The sequence below is a fragment of the Rutidosis leptorrhynchoides genome, chromosome 6, assembly GCF_046630445.1.
Source record: "Rutidosis leptorrhynchoides isolate AG116_Rl617_1_P2 chromosome 6, CSIRO_AGI_Rlap_v1, whole genome shotgun sequence".
NCBI lineage: Eukaryota > Viridiplantae > Streptophyta > Magnoliopsida > Asterales > Asteraceae > Rutidosis > Rutidosis leptorrhynchoides.
Genome location: NC_092338.1, coordinates 212,645,292 through 212,659,134, shown reverse-complemented (window position 1 = coordinate 212,659,134; position 13,843 = coordinate 212,645,292).

Below are 13,843 nucleotides of genomic sequence, written 5' to 3'. Positions count from 1 at the left end.
AATGTAAATTGGAATGATTCGTGGACTGATTCACAAGTTCCCGAAGAGGAACCGGAAGAAGAGTCGGAACCGGAAGAAGAATCGGAACCGGAAGAAGAATCGGAACCGGATGAAGAAATAGAACCGGTGGGGGAAATAATAAAACGGTTAAGTAAAGGAAAATCCTCAACCAACCGACCAAGGTTAATTATGGTCAATGGTGTTTCCGCCAAGGAAGCAAAATATTGGGAGGATTACCAATTCTCCGATGAATCGGATTCCGACGAGAATTCCGATGATGTTATAGAAATTTCCCCAACTGAATTTAAAAAGGCAAAAGAAAATAATAAGGGAAAGGGCATAAAAATAGAGAAATCTAATTCCAACCCCGATGAACTTTATATGTATCGTCAACCCCCGAAGTCCTTAAGTTGTAACAATGACCCGGGAACCTCTAAACCACCAGGTTTTTCTAAACCAATGTGGACAACGATAGTTAGTATTAGGGGAACATCATATATCCCTAGAAACTTGGCAAAACGAACCAAAACCGAAGAAGAAGAAACGAGCGAGTCGGAATAAGATAGTTGTATTCGTGTGGTGTAATATATGTAATATAGTGTGCTTATGCTTTATGATATATGTAAAAATTGCTTGTATTAATAAGTATTTTTTTTTTATGAATCTAACTCTTGTCTATTTTACAGTATAAAAATACAAAATGGATAGACAACCCAATATTTTAAGAGACCTACCCGGAGACATGATTGATGAAATCTTGTCTAGAGTCGGTCAGAATTCTTCGGCACAACTATTTAAGGCGAGATCAGTTTGTAAGACATTCGAAGAACGTTCCAAGAATGCCTTGGTTTATAAAAGGCTTTCGTTCGGAAGATGGGGGATATCACATTGGGAAATCCATAAGTTACGATGTGTTTACTTTGACGCATATATTGCGGGGAACCCAAATGCTATTTTACGCAATGGGTTAAGAAATTATTTTGACTCAATATATCTGAATATTGGACTTCGTGATTTAGAAAAAGCGGCTAACATGCAACATAAAGAAGCATGTTATGCTTACGGATTAGTAATGTTCGCTTCTCACCAAAGTGAGAACAAGAACATCGGGCTACAACTATTAAACAAAACGTTCCCACAAGTGACGGAGTCGGTAATTGGGGTAAGAAATGAGGTTTTTAGATTGTTACGGGACTGTTGGACATTACGTAACCCTCGTCCCTTTGACGACGTTACAACACGCTGTCTTATCAACAGCCATAACGGTTATGTTCCACAAGACCAAGGATGGGAAGTAATCCTAGTAAAACCAGAATGCATGACTTGTTTCTGGACGTATGAATTACATGTCTTTATTGCCTTTGCTGAACGACTTGTGTACTAGCTAGAATTATCTTCACAACTATCTTGTGTCAAAGTTATTGCGTGCTATATTTCATGCTTTATGTAAAATAAGCGGTATTGTAAGTTTGTAAAATATTGTATAAAAGTTTGAACGCGAAATATTATTATAATCAGTTTTTCATATAGAATTGTAGTAGTTGAATTGTATATTAGCTACTCAGTATGAACTTAACGGGTAGGTACTCCCCGAATTTAAACTTATAAAACGCTAATATGAAGAAAAAGCTTTTATAAATGAGTTCATATTATGCTACGAAATACTATTAACTACTCTTAATATTCTGTATGATTAACTTGTTCCATTTGACAATTTTGAAGGAAATGGCACCGACTACTCGACACACCGTGAATATGAATGAAGAGGAATTCTGTACTTTTCTAGCTTCAAACATAGCCGCAGTACAGGCTGCGCTACATACCAACAATAACCTTGGATCTAGCAGTACAGGAAATCGTGTAGGATGCACCTACAAAGAATTCACTGCCTGCAAACCTTTGGAATTTGATGGAACCGAAGGACCGATCGGATTGAAACGGTGGACCGAGAAGGTCGAATCGGTGTTTGCCATAAGTAAGTGTACTGAAGAGGACAAAGTAAAGTACGCTACGCATACCTTCACAGGTTCTGCGTTAACATGGTGGAATACCTATCTAGAGCAAGTGGGACAAAACGATGCGTACGCACTACCGTGGTCTGCATTCAAGCACTTGATGAACGAGAAGTACCGTCCCAGAACCGAGGTCAATAAGCTCAAGACAGAACTTAGAGGGTTACGAACCCAAAGATTTGATATTACCACGTACGAAAGACGATTCACAGAATTGTGCCTATTGTGTCCGGGAGCATTCGAAGATGAGGAAGAGAAGATCGACGCGTTTGTGAAAGGATTACCGGAAAGAATCCAAGAATATATAAGTTCACACGAGCCCGCCTCCATACAACAGGCATGTAGAATGGCTCACAAACTAGTGAACCAGATTGAAGAAAGAATTAAAGAACAAACTGCTGAAGAGGCCAATGTGAAGCAAGTCAAAAGAAAGTGGGAGGAAAACGGTGATAAGAATCACCAATACAACAACAACAGCAATTACAACAATAATCGCAACAATTATCCCAACAATCGCAACATCAATCGCAACTACAACAAACGGCCCAACAACAACAACAACAACAACAACAACAGCAACTACAACAATCATCCCAACAACAATAATAACCGCAACAACAACAACAATCAGAAGCAGCTATGCCAAAGGTGTGAAAAGAATCACTCGGGGTTCTGCACCAAATTTTGCAACAAGTGTAAAAGAAATGGTCATAGCGCGGCAAAGTGTGAGGTCTACGGACCAGGGGTTAATAGAACGAAAGGAACAAATGGTGTCGGAACGAGTAATGGCGGAGCAAGTAGTGTCGGAGCAAGTTATGCCAATGTAGTTTGTTATAAATGTGGAAAACCGGGCCACATTATTAGAAATTGCCCGAACCAGGAGAACACGAATGGACAAGGCCGCGGAAGAGTTTTCAATATTAATGCGGCAGAGGCACAAGAAGACCCGGAGCTTGTTACGGGTACGTTTCTTATTGACAATAAATCTGCTTACGTTTTATTTGATTCGGGTGCGGATAGAAGCTATATGAGTAGAGATTTTTGTGCTAAATTAAGTTGTCCATTGACGCCTTTGGATAGTAAATTTTTACTCGAATTAGCAAATGGTTAATTAATTTCAGCAGATAATATATGTCGGAATCGAGAAATTAAACTGGTTAGCGAAACATTTAAGATTGATTTGATACCAGTAGAGTTAGGGAGTTTTGATGTGATAATCGGTATGGACTGGTTGAAAGAAGTGAAAGAAGAGATCGTTTGTTACAAAAATGCAATTCGCATTATACGAGAAAAAGGAAAACCCTTAATGGTGTACGGAGAAAAGGGCAACACGAAGCTACATCTTATTAGTAATTTGAAGGCACAAAAACTAATAAGAAAAGGTTGCTATGCTGTTCTAGCACACGTCGAGAAAGTACAAACTGAAGAAAAGAGCATCAATGATGTTCCCATTGCAAAAGAATTACCCGATGTATTTCTGAAATAATTACCGGGACTACCTCCACATCGATCTGTTGAATTTCAAATAGATCTTGTACCAGGAGCTGCACCAATAGCTCGTGCTCCTTATAGACTCGCACCCAGCGAGATGAAAGAACTGCAAAGCCAACTGCAAGAACTATTAGAACGTGGTTTCATTCGACCAAGCACATCACCGTGGGGAGCTCCTGTTTTGTTTGTCAAGAAGAAAGATGGTACATTCAGGTTGTGTATCGACTACCGAGAGTTGAACAAACTTACCATCAAGAACCGCTACCCACTACCGAGAATCGATGACTTATTTGATCAACTACAAGGCTCGTCTGTTTATTCAAAGATTGACTTACGTTCCGGGTATCATCAAATGCGGGTGAAAGAAGATGATATTCCAAAGACTGCTTTCAGAACACGTTACGGTCATTACGAGTTTATGGTCATGCCATTTGGTTTAACTAATGCACCAGCTGTGTTCATGGACCTTATGAACCGAGTGTGTGGACCATACCTTGACAAGTTTGTCATTGTTTTCATTGATGACATACTTATTTACTCAAAGAATGACCAAGAACACGGTGAACATTTGAGAAAGGTGTTAGAAGTATTGAGGAAGGAAGAATTGTACGCTAAGTTTTCAAAGTGTGCATTTTGGTTGGAAGAAGTTCAATTCCTCGGTCACATAGTGAACAAAGAAGGTATTAAGGTGGATCCGGCAAAGCTAGAAACTGTTGAAAAGTGGGAAACCCCGAAAACTCCGAAACACATACGCCAGTTTTTAGGACTAGCTGGTTACTACAGAAGGTTCATCCAAGAATTTTCCAGAATAGCAAAACCCTTGACTGCATTAACGCATAAAGGGAAGAAATTTGAATGGAATGATGAACAAGAGAAAGCGTTTCAGTTATTAAAGAAAAAGCTAACTACGGCACCTATATTGTCATTGCCTGAAGGGAATGATGATTTTGTGATTTATTGTGATGCATCAAAGCAAGGTCTCGGTTGTGTATTAATGCAACGAACGAAGGTGATTGCTTATGCGTCTAGACAATTGAAGATTCACGAACAAAATTATACGACGCATGATTTGGAATTAGGCGCGGTTGTTTTTGCATTAAAGACTTGGAGGCACTACTTATATGGGGTCAAAAGTATTATATATACCGACCACAAAAGTCTTCAACACATATTTAATCAGAAACAACTGAATATGAGGCAGCGTAGGTGGATTGAATTATTGAATGATTACGACTTTGAGATTCGTTACCACCCGGGGAAGGCAAATGTGGTAGCCGATGCCTTGAGCAGGAAGGACAGAGAACCCATTCGAGTAAAATCTATGAATATAATGCTTCATAATAACATTACTACTCAAATAAAGGAGGCGCAACAAGGAGTTTTAAAAGAGGGAAATTTAAAGGATGACATACCCAAAGGATCGGAGAAGCATCTTAATATTCAGGAAGACGGAACCCGGTATAGGGCTGAAAGGATTTGGGTACCAAAATTTGGAGATATGAGAGAAATGGTACTTAGAGAAGCTCATAAAACCAGATACTCAATACATCCTGGAACGGGGAAGATGTACAAGGATCTCAAGAAACATTTTTGGTGGCCGGGTATGAAAGCCGATGTTGCTAAATACGTAGGAGAATGTTTGACGTGTTCTAAGGTCAAAGCTGAGCATCAGAAACCATCAGGTCTACTTCAACAACCCGAAATCCCGGAATGGAAATGGGAAAACATTACCATGGATTTCATCACTAAATTGCCAAGGACTGCAAGTGGTTTTGATACTATTTGGGTAATAGTTGATCGTCTAACCAAATCAACACACTTCCTGCCAATAAGAGAAGATGACAAGATGGAGAAGTTAGCACGACTGTATTTGAAGGAAGTCGTCTCCAGACATGGAATACCAATCTCTATTATCTCTGATAGGGATGGAAGATTTATTTCAAGATTCTGGCAGACATTACAGCAAGCATTAGGAACTCGTCTAGACATGAGTACTGCCTATCATCCACAAACTGGTGGGCAGAGCGAAAGGACGATACAAACGCTTGAAGACATGCTACGAGCATGTGTTATTGATTTCGGAAACAGTTGGGATCGACATCTACCGTTAGCAGAATTTTCCTACAACAACAGCTACCATTCAAGCATTGAGATGGCGCCGTTTGAAGCACTTTATGGTAGAAAGTGCAGGTCTCCGATTTGTTGGAGTGAAGTGGGGGATAGACAGATTACGGGTCCGGAGATTATACAAGAAACTACCGAGAAGATCATCCAAATTCAACAACGGTTGAAAACCGCCCAAAGTCGACAAAAGAGCTACGCTGACATTAAAATAAAAGATATAGAATTTGAAATTAGAGAGATGGTCATGCTTAAAGTTGCACCTTGGAAAGGCGTTGTTCGATTTGGTAAACGAGGGAAATTAAATCCAAGGTATATTGGACCATTCAAGATTATTGATCGTGTCGGACCAGTAGCTTACCGACTTGAGTTACCTCAACAACTCGCGGCTGTACATAACACTTTCCACGTCTCGAATTTGAAGAAATGTTTTGCTAAAGAAGATCTCACTATTCCGTTAGATGAAATCCAAATCAACGAAAAACTCCAATTCATCGAAGAACCCGTCGAAATAATGGATCGTGAGGTTAAAAGACTTAAGCAAAACAAGATACCAATTATTAAGGTTCGATGGAATGCTCGTAGAGGACCCGAGTTCACCTGGGAGCGTGAAGATCAGATGAAGAAGAAATACCCGCATCTATTTCCAGAAGATTCGTCAACACCTTCAACAGCTTAAAATTTCGGGACGAAATTTATTTAACGGGTAGGTACTGTAGTGACCCGAACTTTTCCATGTTTATATATATTAATTGAGATTGATATTTACATGATTAAATGTTTCCAACATGTTAAGCAATCAAACTTGTTAAGACTTGATTAATTGAAATATGTTTCATATAGACAATTGACCACCCAAGTTGATCGGTGATTCACGAACGTTAAAACTTGTAAAAACTATATGATGACATATATATGGATATATATATAGTTAACATGATACTATTATAAGAAAACATATCATAAAGTATATTAACAATGAACTACATATGTAAAAAACAAGACTACTAACTTAATGATTTTTAAACGAGACATATATGTAACGATTATCGTTGTAAAGACATTTAATGTATATATATCATATTAAGAGATATTCATACATGATAATATCATGATAATATAATAATTTAAAATCTCATTTGATATTATAAACATTGGGTTAACAACATTTAACAAGATCGTTAACCTAAAGGTTTCAAAACAACACTTACATGTAACGACTAACGATGACTTAACGACTCAGTTAAAATGTATATACATGTAGTGTTTTAATATGTATTTATACACTTTTGAAAGACTTCAAGACACTTATCAAAATACTTCTACTTAACAAAAATGCTTACAATTACATCCTCGTTCAGTTTCATCAACAATTCTACTCGTATGCACCCGTATTCGTACTCGTACAATACACAGCTTTTAGATGTATGTACTATTGGTATATACACTCCAATGATCAGATCTTAGCAGCCCATGTGAGTCACCTAACACATGTGGGAACCATCATTTGGTAACTAGCATGAAATATCTCATAAAATTACAAAAATATGAGTAATCATTCATGACTTATTTACATGAAAACAAAATTACATATCCTTTATATCTAATCCATACACCAACGACCAAAAACACCTACAAACAATTTCATTCTTCAATTTTCTTCATCTAATTGATCTCTCTCAAGTTCTATCTTCAAGTTCTAAGTGTTCTTCATATATTCTACAAGTTCTAGTTACATAAAATCAAGAATACTTTCAAGTTTGCTAGCTCACTTCCAATCTTGTAAGGTGATCATCCAACCTCAAGAAATCTTTGTTTCTTACAGTAGGTTATCATTCTAATACAAGGTAATAATCATATTCAAACTTTGGTTCAATTTCTATAACTATAACAATCTTATTTCAAGTGATGATCTTACTTGAACTTGTTTTCGTGTCATGATTCTGCTTCAAGAACTTCGAGCCATCCAAGGATCCATTGAAGCTAGATCCATTTTTTTCTTTTCCAGTAGGTTTATCCAAGGAACTAAAGGTAGTAATGATGTTCATAACATCATTCGATTCATACATATAAAGCTATCTTATTCGAAGGTTTAAACTTGTAATCACTAGAATATAGTTTAGTTAATTCTAAACTTGTTCGCAAACAAAAGTTAATCCTTCTAACTTGACTTTTAAAATCAACTAAACACATGTTCTATATCTATATGATATGCTAACTTAATGATTTAAAACCTGGAAACACGAAAAACACCGTAAAACCGGATTTACGCCGTCGTAGTAACACCGCGGGCTGTTTTGGGTTAGTTAATTAAAAACTATGATAAACTTTGATTTACAAGTTGTTATTCTGAGAAAATGATTTTTATTATGAACATGAAACTATATCCAAAAATTATGGTTAAACTCAAAGTGGAAGTATGTTTTCTAAAATGGTCATCTAGACGTCGTTCTTTCGACTGAAATGACTACCTTTACAAAAACGACTTGTAACTTATTTTTCCGACTATAAACCTATACTTTTTCTGTTTAGATTCATAAAATAGAGTTCAATATGAAACCATAGCAATTTGATTCACTCAAAAAGGATTTAAAATGAAGAAGTTATGGGTAAAACAAGATTGGATAATTTTTCTCATTTTAGCTACGTGAAAATTGGTAACAAATCTATTCCAACTATAACTTAATCAACTTGTATTGTATATTATGTAATCTTGAGATACCATAGACACGTATACAATGTTTCGACCTATCATGTCGACACATCTATATATATTTCGGAACAACCATAGACACTCTATATGTGAATGTTGGAGTTAGCTACACAGGGTTGAGGTTGATTCCAAAATATATATAGTTTGAGTTGTGATCAATACTGAGATATGTATACACTGGGTCGTGGATTGATTCAAGATAATATTTATCGATTTATTTCTGTACATCTAACTGTGGACAACTAGTTGTAGGTTACTAACGAGGACAGCTGACTTAATAAACTTAAAACATCAAAATATATTAAAAGTGTTGTAAATATATTTTGAACATACTTTGATATATATGTATATATTGTTATAGGTTCGTGAATCAACCAGTGGCCAAGTCTTACTTCCCGACGAAGTAAAAATCTGTGAAAGTGAATTATAGTCCCACTTTTAAAATCTAATATTTTTGGGATGAGAATACATGCAGGTTTTATAAATGATTTACAAAATAGACACAAGTACGTGAAACTACATTCTATGGTTGAATTATCGAAATCGAATATGCCCCTTTTTATTAAGTCTGGTAATCTAAGAATTAGGGAATAGACACCCTAATTGACGCGAATCCTAAAGATAGATCTATTGGGCCTAACAAACCCCATCCAAAGTACCGGATGCTTTAGTACTTCGAAATTTATATCATATCCGAAGGGTGTCCCGGAATGATGGGGATATTCTTATATATGCATCTTGTTAATGTCGGTTACCAGGTGTTCACCATATGAATGATTTTTATCTCTATGTATGGGATGTGTATTAAAATATGAAATCTTGTGGTCTATTATTATGATTTGATATATATAGGTTAAACCTATAACTCACCAACATTTTTGTTGACGTTTTAAGCATGTTTATTCTCAGGTGATTATTAAGAGCTTCCGCTGTCGCATACTTAAATAAGGACGAGATTTGGAGTCCATGCTTGTATGATATTGTGTAAAAACTGCATTCAAAAAACTTATTTTGTTGTAACATATTTGTATTGTAAACCATTATGTAATGGTCGTGTGTAAACAGGATATTTTAGATTATCATTATTTGATAATCTACGTAAAGCTTTTTAAACCTTTATTGATGAAATAAAGGTTATGGTTTGTTTTAAAATGAATGCAGTCTTTGAAAAACGTCTCATATAGAGGTCAAAACCTCGCAACGAAATCAATTAATATGGAACGTTTTTAATCAATAAGAACGGGACATTTCATATGATGAGAACACCAAACCCACACTTGATTGCTACATAAATTTTTTTCTGTTTCGGGTCATGCAAAAATATAAAGGTGATAGAGAGCATGAATTGTTGGTGAGTTGCACTTTTCCTTTTTCTTGTTCCTTAGTGGCAGACAACTATTATCAAATAAACCCACTTGAGTATTAAAAGGAGATGGGAAATCGAGCTGCACAATTCTTATTAGGCCATCACATTCCATTCTTTTACTTATTTATTTATTTATTTTTATTTTTTATTTTTTTTTTGCGGAATACAACCTTCAAACGTAACTGGACAGTGATCCGTTTTATACCTGGGCCGATATATCTTTTCTGTTGGACTGTCATAATTCTTTAGGCCGTGTCCCATATTGTTCTTGTTGGGCCAAGTTTTAAGAGAAAACGGGTTAAATAAATTTTAGGTTCCAAATACTTCAGGGAAACAAAGACAGAGGAGTGGTGTTGAGTGTTGTTGGGTTAGCAAGAGATCTTGGGTTCGAGCCCGGCTCATGGCATTTTTTTTTTAGAAAAGCTTGTTGAAGGTAGTTTTCACTTCTAATATTAATATTATTAGTATGATTATTATTATGGGTATTATTATTATTGTTATTATTATTATTATTATTCATTTATTATTATTATTACAAGTATTATAATTATTAGTATTACTATTATTACAAAAAATATGTAATATTATTATTATTATTATGAACAGGATTATTATTATTATTATCATTAATATTAGTATTAATATTACTTTATAATTTTTAGTATTATTATTATTAGTAACATAAATACTATTATTATTATTATCATTATCATTTTATTATTAGTATTATCATTATTAATAAAGTTATTATTATTATTATTAATATTATTTTTATCAAAAGAATCTGTATTATCAAAACTATCAATTTTAACAGATAAATATTTTTATATAAAAATATACTTATTACATTTACTATAATCATATTAATAATTTCGTATAACTATATATCAAACCTACTAACATTTTTTTTAATAAATACTTACATATAACAAACTAATTATTTTTAAATATAATACTAATCATACATATATATAGATATATTAATATAACTGAATGTATAGATACTAATTATTTTAAATATATTTACAAAATAAATACATATATAAAATATAAATTAAGATATAATATAAGTATATGTTTAAATGGAATGTAGTATAAATTCTATATAACTACGAATATCGAAATAAAATATATAAATATAAATGAAATTGTGTGATTTCCATTATATGTTTTAGTAGATATACAAATGATATAGGTTCGTGAATCCGAGGCCAACCCTGCATTGTTCAGTTGTTCAGTATAGTCATATGTATTTTTACTATAAAATACATTAGGTGAGTTTCATTCGCCCTTTTTACTCTTTACGTTTTTGGGCTGAGAATACATGCAAATGCTTTATTAACTGTTTTACAATAATTATATGCATGAGTTCATTTGCTCCCTTTTACTCTTTACGTTTTTGAGCTGAGAATACATGCAAATACTTTATTAACTGTTTTACAATATTTATATGCGTGAGTTCATTTGCTCCCTTTTTACTCATTACATTTTTGGGCTGAGAATACATGCAAATGTTTTATTAACTGTTTTACAATATTTGTATGTGTGAGTTTCATTTGCTCTCTTTTTAAATGCTTTTGCAATATATATTTTTGGGACTGAGAATACATGCGCTGCTTTTATAACTGTTTTACGAAATAGACACAAGTAATCGAAACTACATTCTATGGTTGAATTATTAAACCGAATATGCCCCTTTTTAGTCTGGTAATCTAAGAATTAGGGAACAGACACCCTAATTGACGCGAATCCTAAAGATAGATATATCGGCCCCAACAAGCCCCATCCAAAGTACCGGATGCTTTAGTACTTCGAAATTTATATCATGTCCGAAGGAGGATCCCGGAATGATGGGGATATTCTTATATGCATATTGTGAATGTCGGTTACCAGGTGTTCAATCCATATGAATGATTTTTATCTCTATGTATGGGATGTGTATTGAAATATGAAAATCTTGTGGTCTATTAAAATGATGGAAATGATTATTTATGTTAAATTAATGAACTCACCAACCTTTTGGTTGACACTTGAAAGCATGTTTATTCTCAGGTATGAAAGAAATCTTCCGCTGTGCATTTGCTCATTTTAGGGATATTACTTGAAGTCATTCATGACATATTTCAAAAGACGTTGCATTCGATTCGTTGAGTTCATCAAGAATATTATTAAGTCAATTATAGTTAGATTTATTATGAAATGGTATGCATGCCTGTCAACATTCGTTGTAATGAAAGTTTGTCATTTAAAAACGAATGCAATGTTTGTAAAATGTATCATATAGAGGTCAAGTACCTCGCGATGTAATCAACTGTTGTGAATCGTTTATAATCGTTATGGACTTCGTCCGGATGGATTAGGACGGGTTTTCACAAATAACACCCCCTAAAAGTACACTTGGCGAGTGCGTATGTTTACGAAGTATTAAACACCCGTTAAATGCTAGCGCTACTAGCCCGAGTGGGGATTTCAAACCCTATAGATCCATATCAAAGATTCGCGTTCACCGGTTTAAAGACCAATGACTAAACGTTACCGAGCTAAGAGGAAAGTTTATGCCGTTGTATAACCCACAAATATATATTAAGTTTAAGTACTCGTGCCTAGTATGTAAAACGTAAAATGCGCATGTATTCTCAGTTCCCAAAATAGTTAAAGTAAAAAGGGATGCTATAACTCACAGTGGAAAGTAGTAAAAGTCGATACGCGGGAATAGTAAGCATGTGGTTGGTCCGAAATGTCCTCAACCTAAGTCAAAAGTTACTCGTCAGTAAATCATTCTCAAAGGTTTAAAAGTATGTAAATTAGGTCTTAAGTACCATCATCATTCATCATTAAACAAAAAGTGTAAATTAAGTTTCAATTAAGAATAGAGTTTGAAATAAAGGCTGACTTCGTTCAGTAGCCACGACCTCTATACAAACTAAAATGAGATGAGACCAGTGGCCATGGCTCCGTATATGAGTCCCATAGAGGCTGACCAATTTCCAGAACCAAACTCGTCTTTGTTTGACCGTGGTGACTGTTTAAGTGCGAGTAGGTCAGAAATTTCAGCACAAAGTTAATAGGGTGTAGTGACGTTCGGGAGGCCATAGATCCTAAACCGTAACTCGGATTAAGACGAGGTCTAAACGGAAAATCATCTAATCGAACCGAACTAGCTGGAAATAACTTTTCCAGTAGCTCAGGTTATTGATCAGTTCCAGAAACAGTAAGTAAAGGTGTTCCGGTGGGTTCTTGGTGCTTGATGCTCATCGCGGTTCTCATCCTTGATGCGTATAGCTTCAAGTGTACAACTCGTTGATGTGTTTGCATCATCTTAACCAAGTTTTGACCATCATAACACTAGTGTAAGGCTAAGATATGTAGCACAACTCACTTAAGAGTTGTAAGTAGTTTGATGAACCAAAGTTACATCAAGATCTTAGATCCGACACATACATGAGTTCTAATAGTAATATTAAGCTACAAACTTGAAAGTAAACTAAATAATCAAGATCTTAAGTTGTAGAACTTAGATCTTAGCTAGATCTTAAATATCCTAGACTAGAAAGTCTAGATCTAGTGTTCTTAAGTTAGATCCTAAGTTATAGAACTTGGATCTTCACTTTAATGAAACAATAAGTTATGAAACTTAGATTTTTCAACTTGTAAAATGTATGTAAGCTTATAAGCTTTTATTTACAACAAAATTAGAAGACCATAAGCTATAGAAACTTAGATCCAACACAAGTGTATGAAGTTATAACTAGAAAGTTATACTTCCATGCTCTTGAACTTAAAAAGTTAACTTTAGTTTCAAGAATTATGAGATCAAGTTTAACTAGTAATACTTGACCAAATTAACAACATCACAACTTTAAAGTACTTACAAAAGAAAGAAATAAACTAAAGTTACACGTATTATGTTCTTGTTTGTTTCATACTTAAGAAGATTCAAGTCAAGCTTGGATCTTAAGAATTTAAGTCTACAAAACATGAACACAAGTATGATTATAAAGCTTATGAACTTCAAATCTTATACATTTTAAGTGTAGAACCATAAGTTATAAAACTTAGATCCTTGTTCTTGGTTCTTCATCAAACAAAGATGAAAGTAACAAAGATTACATGAAGATACAAGTTAGAAAACTTGATCTT